The 11,796-nt window shown below is 37.8% G+C and overlaps 1 pseudogene; it reads left to right on the top strand.

Annotated features, from left to right (window-relative positions):
• Positions 1 to 7,703: 7,703 nt before the first annotated feature.
• On the top strand, positions 7,704 to 8,226 carry LOC118845277 (annotated as a pseudogene).
• Positions 8,227 to 11,796: the final 3,570 nt, after the last annotated feature.

The raw sequence follows: 11,796 nt of genomic DNA, 5'->3' as shown, positions 1-11,796 counted from the left end.
TGAGAAAAAAAAGACAAAAACAACAACCTCTCTGTTGAACTCCAATCTTGAATCTCCTTGCAGACATCCTAAAGTGAATGTCCAATAGACATCTCAAACTAAACATCTCCAAAACTGGATTCATTATGTTTCCCCCTAAATCCTCCTTACCCTCTACCTTCCCTATAACTGTAGAGTACAATACCATTCTCCCTGTACCTGAGGCTCACAATCTACATGTCATCCTCAAATTTTCACTATATGTCACCCTCAACATCCAATCTTTTGCCAAGGTCTACCAATTTCACCTTTGGAGCATCTTTCAAATACTCTGCCTTCTCTCCTCTGACACTGGCAATACCCTGGTGTAGGTCCTCACATCACACCTAGACTAATACTATACAATAGGCTCATACTGGGTCTGCCTATCTCATATTTCTCCCTACTCCATTTTATCTGCTCTTCAGCCATGAAAGTAATTTTCAAAAGTGCAATTCTGACCATGTCAACTCCCTACTCAATAAATTCCAGTGGCTTCCTATTGCCTCAAAGATCAAACACAAAATGATCTATGTGACATTGAAATCCCTTCATAACCTACTCCCCTCCTAACTTCCCAGTCTTCTTATACTTTACTCCCTCCTATATACTCTTTGATCCAGTGAAAGTGGGCTCATTTACTTCCTACAAACAAGAAACTCCATGTCTTGGTTCTGGGTATTTTCTCCAACTGCCCACCATATCTATAATGCATTCACTCTCCAATTCCACCTACTATTTTCCTTGGCTTCTATTAAATCTCAATTAAAATCCTTTCCATGGGAAGCTTTTCTCAACACCTATGAATTCTAGTGCTTTCTCTCTCTCATACAATAACTATTTATCTTGTCTATGGCTTGTTTGCACATATTTGTTTGCTTGTTGGGTCCTTCATTAGATTATATGCTCCTTGAGGACAGGGAGTGTCTTTTCCCTCCTTTTCTATCCCCAGCACTTAGCATAGTACTTAGCACCTTACACAGATAGAAGTGGTTAACAAATGTTTATTGTCTGCCTCACTAACATTTATTAACCACTTTTATCATACTTAATAAGCAAAACATAATACAAAGCAAACAAACTCTTCAGAAATAGAGATATATTGATCAGCCATACCTCTCCCAAGAAAGGCAAGGATAAAAAGGAAGGAAAAGAGTTACAGTATGCTAGCTCTGATAACAGGCATTTGAACAATCTCATCAACCCTACATGTGCCTCCACTATATTGTTCCATGACCCAGACCCTCCATTGTAGTCCACTGCTGAAGATCTCATGGCTGACACTTTCCCTCCATGCCTTCTCATATATGGAACTTTTTGATTCCTAAGCATAGCTACATGACTTCATTGGTGCCCATGTGCCTGCTTTTGGTGCTGGTGTATCTTCTTCCTGGTGCAAATTCTGGAAGGTTGTGATTAGCTTGTGAGTCTGGCCCTATCATTCACAGGGTCAAGGCAGCTCCCTCAAGATTGAAGAAGGGAACACTGCAGTAATTTTCACCCTAACAGCAGCTATCTGTCTCCAGCATCCAGATCTCCTTGGTAACTTTAAGAAGACACCACTGTAAAGGCAAGCAAAGTGGGTTTTTTTGCTATTTTTTTCTTTTGGAATTCTTCTAATCACTAAACCAATCAAATGTCTTTGACTGAGTCTTGTCTTTGATTAAATCAAGATTTTGATTGGAAACAGTATATATATATATACACACATACATATATATACACATACATATATATACACATATATGTGTGTGTATGTATGTATATATACATATATATGTGTATATACATGTATATATATGTGTGTATATATATATGTACTGCTTGGAAGGAGAGGTGTGGGTAGAGAGAGAGAAGCAGAGCTGAGAGAGAGAAGTGAATGTGAGCAGGCTAGGGGAATTTGCTTTTGGGGAGGCCTAACAGAAAGACTGTTTGTGATTTTGGTGCCTTGTCTGTTGACCTGTGTTAATTTCTCAGACAGAAGCCTTGACTGTTGATCTGTGTTTATTTCTCAGACAGAAGCCCTGTATGTTGATCTGTGTTAATGTGTTAATCCGTTAATGTGTTAATGTGTTGATTTGTGTTAATGATGGTGCTGGTAATGTGTGTAAATATTGTTGCAGCCTGTTAAACTTTGCTTTCCCAGAAAGAAAAATTTCAGGAAGGAGCCCCTGGAGCCTGCTATCAGGCAGAAGCAGGAAGGACTTGGAGTGGAGCAATCCCTATGAGCTAAGATAAGGAGCAGGAGCGGAGAGCTGCCTGCATGTGAATCCAGGCAAGAGCTGGAAGTGGTTGGCCCGTGGAGGAGGAGCCATGGGGTTTGTAGTCAGTGTTGAGTCAAGATAAAAGAGGACTTTACTTGGATACTCTATATTGACTGAAGAGATGTAACTTGCTGTGACCGATGGGTGGCTGGGGGTTGTATTTTCTGTTACCCCTTAAGGATGACATGTTGTGCTAGGGAAGACCCTGGCCTGGGACCCCCTGCTTGTGTAGACAAGTATTTTGGGGAATGCTACTGAATGCAATGATATATGCTATGTGTCATATGACATACCGAGTGTTATGAGATATATATATATATATGTATATATATATATGTATGTATATATATATATATGTAAATATATACATACAGAGAGAGAGAGAGAGAATACTGTTTTGCTTAAGGATGTTGCTATGAAGGTTATGATTTTGTTTATTGAAAAATGTTTAGTTCTGAATAGAGAGTTCATTATACTATGTGTTTAGACCCTTAAAATTATTCACAGCAGCAGTCCTCAGGTGTGCTGCCATGATTGGCATTGCAATCACAATTTTTTTAAAATAAACACTTTATTCTCCATGTTAACCCCAGGAATGGAGAAGTATTTTGGAGATCTTTACCTTCTCTTCTAGAAGGAAAACCATTCTCTACTAATTTAAGCATAAATATTACCTACATAGACAGAGCAGAAAGACAAACAGCTAAGAAGGTCATTGAGAAATTATCCCTACTCTTTATAGTCACTGGAAGTAAATCCTCAGCCCTTTGTCAATCTTGCTAGAAGTTTTTTTTTTTTGGTTTTTTTAAACCACTCCTGTGAAGGATTTTATGCTACTTATGTATATAATTGGCAAATTACCCAACCAGTGAGCTGGAAGTGTTCAAGTGAAAGGTATAGTTATTAATTTGAGGGGAGCAGTAGATGTTTTTGTCTGACAAACCAGCTGCAAAAATTCCTCAGTCTTAAAATGTCCCAACTACATTAAATTAATGACTGAATGAATATGTACAATCTAGCCCTTCATTTATTCTTCAGTTTTACTAATAGCACAGCTTTATATAGCATTTAAAGGGTGTACAAATGGTTTTCCTATCAGCAACGCTGCAAGGTTAGAAGAACAAGGATCCTTTCCTCCCATGTTTTATTGATTAGGAAACCCAAGTTTAGTGAGGCATAGTGATCTTCTCAGGGTAACAAAGCTCTTAAGAATCAGAGCTGAAATTCAAACATAGATCTTTCAGGTCCACTATTCTTTCTACTATACAAGAGTTTTTCATGTAATTAGCCAAATAAGCCATGGTCTTTCTGTCATTAGGATCTGGGCAGGTGGTGTCCCATGCCATGGATCATAAGAGATAGTTAAGTGCCCTAAATTCAGACACTTGGAGTGCTTCAGTACTCAAGTTTCTATGGACCAAAGTAACTTAAAGTGAATTCTACTTTATAGCAAATGGTGTCAAAATATGTTTACATTGCATATGTCCAGAAAGGGAGTAAATCTGAATTTATAAGGGTTTCTTTTGATGTAATTTTTCTATAATACACTGATAAATTTATATGTTTTTATTTTTGTGATTTAGTATGTAACTTGGTGACACGTCCTACCTCTTGAAGCAATTCATTTTTCATTGTTGTTATACCTTTTCAAAAGCCTACATAGCTTTTAGCCATGGCTTAGTCAACATATCTGGCCATTTACTATGCATTAAAATTACATGTACTATGCTCAGAAAAAGATATTGCTTGGATGAGAAGTGGCAGATTCCTGTTAAAAGACTAGGTTTATTGTGTTTTAATAAAACATAGGATGAAACCATTTCAAGTTTAGCATATTTTATTGTTATATACGATATTTGGGATAATGGACTAAAATACTACTAAAGAAACAAGAAACAGTGGTTTGTGTCATTATTTTTAACACTTTATCAAAATCCTGCTTTCTAATGCTAAATATTACACCTCCAGTTACTTTGAACATTTCAAAATCATTTTGAACTAAAAGAGATGATGGGAAAATGAGAGCATTCTTCTACTTTGATTTAATTGTACATTTCCATTAATCAATGAGTACTGCAAATGACCAATCCATTTGCCCTTTAAATTAACAGACCAAACCTACCTGCATTGCTTCCCTTGCTACCTCTTTTCACAGTGTTCTGTGTGTGTGTGTGTCTGTGTGTGTGTGTGTGTGTGTGTGTGTGTGTATTTTCAATCAGGATGTTCAATGCTGACCTAAATATAGACGTTCTCACTATTTCCATGAGAACACTCATCTGAAAAAGAACAGAAGATTGAAGTGATTGAGGACAAAGGAGATTGGATAGCAGTCTGGTTTAGTCTTGTGTAAGAATTGTACAAGAGTCTAACAGGCTAATCCAAGGCTTCTCAATCCTTCTACCCAAACCACCTCCTCAAAGTTTATTGCCACTTTTCTACACAATGATGGGCTGTTGCAGGGAACTCAAAGGTTTATTATTTTATTTTATGTGGAATCTAATGACAATGCAAGGCTCCACTGAACTTTTGGCTTCACCTTGCCTAAGACGGAAGGGGCATCTGGTTCACTGTGGAGATTTGATAGATTGGCAACAATAAAATCTATTACGCATACACAAAATATAATGCAGCTAATTAAGTGCATCTGATTTAATAGGATCATATGAAAGATGATTCATCAGTGGTAGGTGTGAATAGGACACTAAAACCAAGACTTAAAAAAAACCCCTTCAACTTGATAGTCTCTTGACTCCACTTTAGGTTAATGGCTAGATGATTCAGAGCCTTTAAGAGTCCTGATTCAGGCCTCATTCCTTACCACTGAAACTCTGTTTTAGTCTCATGCCAAATTCTCTATTTTCAGGACAATAAAATCTCTATATTGGGGGCCCAAATGATACACTCCATGAGAGTTATACTAAGATCTGTAGTGCAGAAATGTACTCAGATATCTCTGATATTAAATTATAGTAGTAGAATTAACAATAATCAAAATTGGAAATTGGGTAAGCGTGGCCTTGCCCATCTTGCCTTTTTAGTACATTCTTAGTTGTCCTTCTCCACATACCAGTCTATCCCTCTACCCTGTCCCCCACACCCTTGCTCCTTACAATGGAATCACTTCATACTATCTATTGAAAGGCCTGCCAACAAGTCCTATTCTTCTAGTGAATGCCTTATGCCCTGACCTACCTGCTCTCTCTGCCCTCTTACCTTCTCTCTAGCCAACTGCCACTTGGAAAGGTTTTACAAAATTAATTCAGTCTTTTCTATTAATAGATGATAACTACTTTATGTTACTCTTTCCAAGGAAGTTTGTCTGTTAAGAAAGAGCAAGGCTCTAAACATTAGAATGGCACATAAAAGAATAGGTTTTCACAGTCTAATATTCGGATACTAAGGAAAATATTTTTGAGTGTGTGACTTCCTGAAGCCTGTTCAACAAATATCATATAGATAGTCTCTTAAGCTGAATATTAAGAAGAATGTTCCTGTCTATCAATCTGATATTGTAGCAAAGGGATACATCTTATAGATACAACATGCTAACATTATACCAAGGGTCAAGCAGAAACTGATGCAGTGAATACCACCTCCCCTTTCTTCATATAATAGTGGTTCAGTTTGGGGGTAATGACTGGGATTTTGTAAGATATACATGATTCTAAGATTGCCCACAGAGAAAAAAGAGAGAAATAGCAGCTATTTACTAAACTCATATTCAGTCTCTTTCCAACATTCACATAAATGATGCCATATGAGGCAGGAATCTTTCTCCTGGACCATCTTTTGTTTTAAAAAATTTGGTGGTACATCTCTGTACCAGGGCAGACCCTGAGGCATTTGACACAAATTAAGGGGCAGCACGTGTTAGCATAAAGGATAACAACTTCCTCAAGTCAGTTGCCAAGTTAACATTGAATGAGTGACATAATCTCTCCCACTATCTTGGATAGCAGTGAGAAGAGAGAGAAGACTCTAAGCATATCCTAAAAGGTAGATACCACAGAGTGGCTTCAATAAAGGAAGTGACACCTAGAATTATATGGGAAACAAAATTCAAGACAGGAGCCCATATTAAAATCCATGGCCTCCACTGCTCAAACAAATACAGCAAGTTTAGAGATCAAAGAAGAGGAACTAAGGATTTGAACCAAGGCAAGCAAATTTGCCCTCAAAGGTATCCCTGAAATTTGGTGAATGAAATACATGACTAGAATATAGCTTTGAACTGGTATTTTGTATTCAAAAAGAAACAAGATAAGTAAAATGGGGAGAGGATAGAATTGGATATTAAGAAAGTTTATTCATAAGGAAATCCAGGAGCCAGAGGGTAGGCATTATGGAGAATATTTGAATGATGGCCAATGGAGGGAGGAATAGATGTGATTTTGCTATTTGCGTTTACCAAAAATCAATTGAACAAAATGAGGAGATAGAATTTGGAAAATAGAGGACAAGCTGGGCACAGAAGCATGATATAATAGTGTTTGGTAATTTCATTTAACTAAATATCTGCTAGAGTTCCTGCCAAACCAGAATAACTAATAATGTCTTGGTTGTGCCTTCTTAGTAATTTCATCCTTTAAAAAGTAAAGGAACTACCAAGGAGAAAATATCTATCCTTTATTTAATGCTCATGAGTGAGATAATCTTATTTTGGAGGTGGAAATGATAGGGGCCTTGAGAGTGGGACAATTACTACTCCACCCTAAAGCTTATTATATGGAAGGAGAAGACATCTGAGTGTAGTCTGGTAGCTACCTAAGAATTTTGGAAAGTCAGTTTCAAAGGATCCAGAGGAAAGATAGTAGGATGCAAATGGTCAAAGATTCTATAGGGAAAGTCAGCACAAGAGGGGTAGGAATGTTCAATAATGAATTCTGAAGATAGAAAGGGAAATGATCCCAATAAAGAGGAAAAGTGAGATTTGTCTGGAAACTAATGGGGATGAACAGAAATAACAGTGATTAAGTTGGATTTTTTTAAAAAGTATAGAAGATAAAAGCAAGTACAGATGGTAAAGGATGAATATAAGAGTATTTCATGATCCTGAAAAAAAAATAATGGCAGGAATGCTAAAGCTCAAAATGAGCTGAGGCTGGCATAGAAAATTAAGGACAATAAACGGTTGTTATATTGTGAGAAAAAGGAAGTCTAAAGAATGTAAAAAGGATGTTTGCTTGATATAATTGAAGGTGGAGGGAAGACAGAACTTCTCAACTTATATTCTGCTTGTTTTCTCTGCCAAGAAGGATTAACTTTATACTGGAATTAAGAGAATAAAAATGATACCCAAGATACACTAAAGATATAGAAAGAGACCACGCACCATAACCCGGAAGTTGTTCTCGCGGTGGCTCGCTCGTGCTTCGGAAGGATCAGAAACCTGCGGTCTCGGTAGCCGGCGGTGCCGCGAAGATGGGCAAAGTAGAGCGACAAGTGGAGGAGTGGGGGGCGGCGCCGGAGAGTTTTAGGGCTCCTGAGCGCACGTACGAAGAGATGCTGTCGAAACTGAGCCCCATTGCGCAGCCTCTGGCGTCCAGCCGCCTGACTCGGAAGCTGTACAAGTGCATCGAGAAAGCCGTGAAGCAGAAGCAGATCCGGCGAGGTGTGAAGGAGTTCAGAAATTCCTTAACAAAGGAGAAAAGGGGATCATGGTTTTGGCTGGGGACACGCCACCCATTGAGGTATACTGCCATCTCCCCATTATGTGTGAGGATCTGAGTATGCCTTATGCCTATGTTCGCTGGAAAGCAGATCTGGGAGCAGCTGCTGGCTTTAAGCGCCCAACTTACGTGATCATGATTAAGCCACATGAGGACTATCAGGCTATATACGATGACTGCCTGGAGGAAGTAGAGTCTCTTCCGGTCCCCTTGTAAGAAAAGTAATGTGATGCTCATGATTATTTAGGAGACCCTTCTTGACTGCAAAAGACAGTGGTGCAAGCAAAACTGCCTCATTGTACCTCCAAGGGGCAGGTGGCCCTCCATCATCTCCCCACCAGCATTCCCAGAGATTTTTTTTTTTTATGATAGTGCAAATAGTAATTTCACAAAACGTTGGCCAGTACTGTATCATGGTCGTCAATGCTATTTGCTACTAAGCAGTGAAATAAAGATTGGGAAAAAAAAAAAAAGAAAGAGACCCTACAGCTGTCATTGATGAATTCAGATCATCCCACACGAATAAAATGCTTCTTTGGGTCTTGAAATTAACGTGATTGCTGAGCCACTGTCAGTGTTATTTGAAAGAGTATGAAAAATAAAAGTTACCATAAAATTGGAGAAGAGAAAATGATGCATTTTTTTAAAATGAAAGAGAACAGAGTCTGAAAATTATAGAATAATGAGCTTGACTTTTATTCCTGAGACGTCAAGGGGAATTTATTAAGTACCTGCTATATATCAAACACTGTGCTGAACCCTGGGGATACAAAGAAAGGAAAGACCTGCCTGCTCTCAAGGTGCTTATAGTCTAATGGAGGAGATGAAATGCAAACAAATATACATAGATGTACATATCTAATATATATGTATTTAAATTCCTACACATATGTATATATGTATATATTTTTATCAAATACATGATGTAATGTATGTACACATATCACATATATATGTGCATACGTATATATGTGCATTTCTGTGTGTATAAAATTTAAGATGAAATTATTTAAGAAACAATGAACAAGAAGAAAGGGAAGTAATAATTACACAGAACCAGTATTGCTTCACCAAATCATACCAGACTAACATAATTTCCATTTTGTAGGATTACTAAACTAAGTTTATCTGAAATCTCTTACTACTCATGTGGAGAAGGTAGAGAGATGTGGACTATTCTAAATAATCTAGTTAGATGGATTCTAATATTGTGGTTAGATGGATTCATTAGAAATGGTTAAGTGGCTGGACTCAAAGTATAGCTGTTAATGATTTAATGTTAATGTGGCAGAAATTATTCATTGAAGTATCCCAGGGATCTGGGCTTGGCCCAATACAATTTAACATTTGTATCAGTGACTTGGCTAAAGGCATTAACAATATTCTCATCAAATTTGTAGATGACATAAAACTGGAAGGGAGCGCTAACAGACTCAATAATAGAGTCAGAATCTAAAAGGTCTTGACAGCCTAGAACATTAGGCTGAATCTAATAAAGTAAAATTTAATATGATAAAATTTGAAGTCTTATACTGACATACAAAAAATAAGCTTAAAAAATACAAGTTGGTTAGAATGTAGCTGGTCTACAAAAGATTCCTGGGTTTTAGTGAATATACTAGCTCAATAAGATTCAGTATTCTGTTGGGGCAGCCAAAAAATGATTGTATGATCTTGGGCTGCATTAAGAGAAGCCTAGATTCAAGGAACAGAGAAGCAGTAGTCCCACTATAATAAATTCTTCAAACTTCGTCTAGTGTATTGTGCTAAATTGCCACAAAGTATAAGAAGGGTGCTGACAAGCTACTAATTGTCCAAAGTCAAGCATCCGGGTTGGTGAAGGACCTTGAGTCCATGTACCATGAGGATCAGGAAGAACTGGGGATGTTTAGCCTAGAGAACAGAAGACTCATGGAGGACATGACAGCTATGTTACAGTATTTGAAGGGTTAAATGTTATGCGGAAAAGGGAATTAGACTTATTCTTTATGGCTCCCGAGGACAGAATTCTGAGGAATGGGTAGGAGTTTCATGGAAGCAAATTTAGGCTTGGTGCCAGGAAAAAAAATTCATAAGGTTTTCTAACAATTAGAGCAGTCCAGGGGCATCTAGGTGGCGCAGTGGAGCACCGGCCCTGGAGTCAGGAGAACCTGAGTTAAAATGCGGCCTCAGACTGACACGTGTGCTAGCTGTGTGACCTTGGGCAAGTCACTTAACCCCAATTCCCTGCACCCCCCAAAAAAGAAGAAAAAGACAATAAATGATTAAAAAAAAACAACAGACTAGATTACCACATATTGACTATGTTGGAGAGGGTATCTTTTAAATGTACGGGTTAGGCTGGATGTCCCTTCCAGTTCTCACCTTTTTTCTTTTCACTCTTGTTATCCCCCTTACCTTTTAGTGTTTTTTTTTTCCTTTTGGTGAAGAGGGAGAGTGATTCTGGAACTATACTATCTTCTATTCCATATTATAAGCCCCATTCCATATCTATTCCATATTTCATCAGTATAAAAAACTCCCCATGGGCCAACACATAACTCTGATCCAGATTTTAGCTCTTCTGAAACTTTGACTCTTATATGGATACTTGGGAATCCTGAAAGATTAAGGGCCTTGCTCATGGCCAAACACCCACCATTTTTCAAATGCAGGACTAGAATCCAGGTCTTCCTGACTCCAAATTTCCATGATACTTTTTATAAAGATAATCTGAGATGGTATGCAAGAAAACACTTTCAAAATATGTGTGCATGTTTGATTGTCTATTTTCATGGATTCAAACTGTGGCAAATGCTATCCACATGTTTCCTATCCTTTTTTCAAGGCTATACATGTACAATGTTAAACATATTTCCACATTAGTCATGTTGTGAAAGAAGAATCAGAAGAAAAGGGGAAAACCACAAGAAAGAAAAACAAAAAAAAATTCGTATGAAAAAGGTAGAGAGATGTGGACTATTCTAAATAATCTAGTTAGATTCTAATACTGTAGTTAGAGGGATTCATTAGAGATAGTTAAGTGGCTGGTTTCAAAGTATAGCTCTTAATGATTCATTGTCAATGTGGCAGGAGTTATTCATTGGAGTTTTAACAATATTCTCATCAAATTTGCAAATGACATAAAGCTAGAAGGGAGCACTAACACACTAATTAAAAAAAGAGAGAGAGAAAGTAGTATACTTCAATCTACGTTAAGACTCCATATTTCTTTCTCTGGATGTGGATAGCATTTTCCCTCATGAGTCTTTTGGAATTGTCTTAGATCATTGCATTGCTGAGAAGTGCTAAGTCTAACAAAGTCTATCGTTGCACAGTGTTGCTGTTACTGCGTGCAGTGTTCCACTGCTTCTGCTCACTTCACTCAGCATTAGTTCGTGCAGGTCTTTCCAGGTTTTTTAAAAACCGCCTGCTCACCATTTCTTATGGAACAAGAGTGTTCCATTACCTTCATATACCACAACTTGTTCAGACATTCCCCAATTGATGGGCAGCCCCTCACTTTTGAATTTGAATTCTTGGGCACCACAAAAGGGCTGCTATAAATGTGTTTGTACATGTGGGTCTTTTTCCCACTTTTATGATCTCTTTGGGACAAAGACCTAGTAGTGCTATTGCTAGATCAAAGGGTATGCACAGTTTTATAGCCCTTCGGGTATAGTACAAAATTGTTCTTCAGAATGATTGGATCAGTTCACAATTCCACCAACAATGCATTAGTGTTCCAATTTTCCCACATGTTCTCCAACGTTTATTATTTTCCTGTTTTGTCACGTTAGTCAATCTGGTAGCTGCAGTGTGGGATCTTAGAGTTGTTTCAGTTTCCATTTCTCTAATCAATCGTG

This window comes from Trichosurus vulpecula, chromosome 4 (assembly GCF_011100635.1).
Source record: "Trichosurus vulpecula isolate mTriVul1 chromosome 4, mTriVul1.pri, whole genome shotgun sequence".
NCBI classification, from domain to species: Eukaryota; Metazoa; Chordata; class Mammalia; order Diprotodontia; family Phalangeridae; genus Trichosurus; species Trichosurus vulpecula.
The sequence above is the reverse complement of the archived record's forward strand: the minus strand, read 5'-3'. Positions and strand labels throughout refer to the sequence as shown.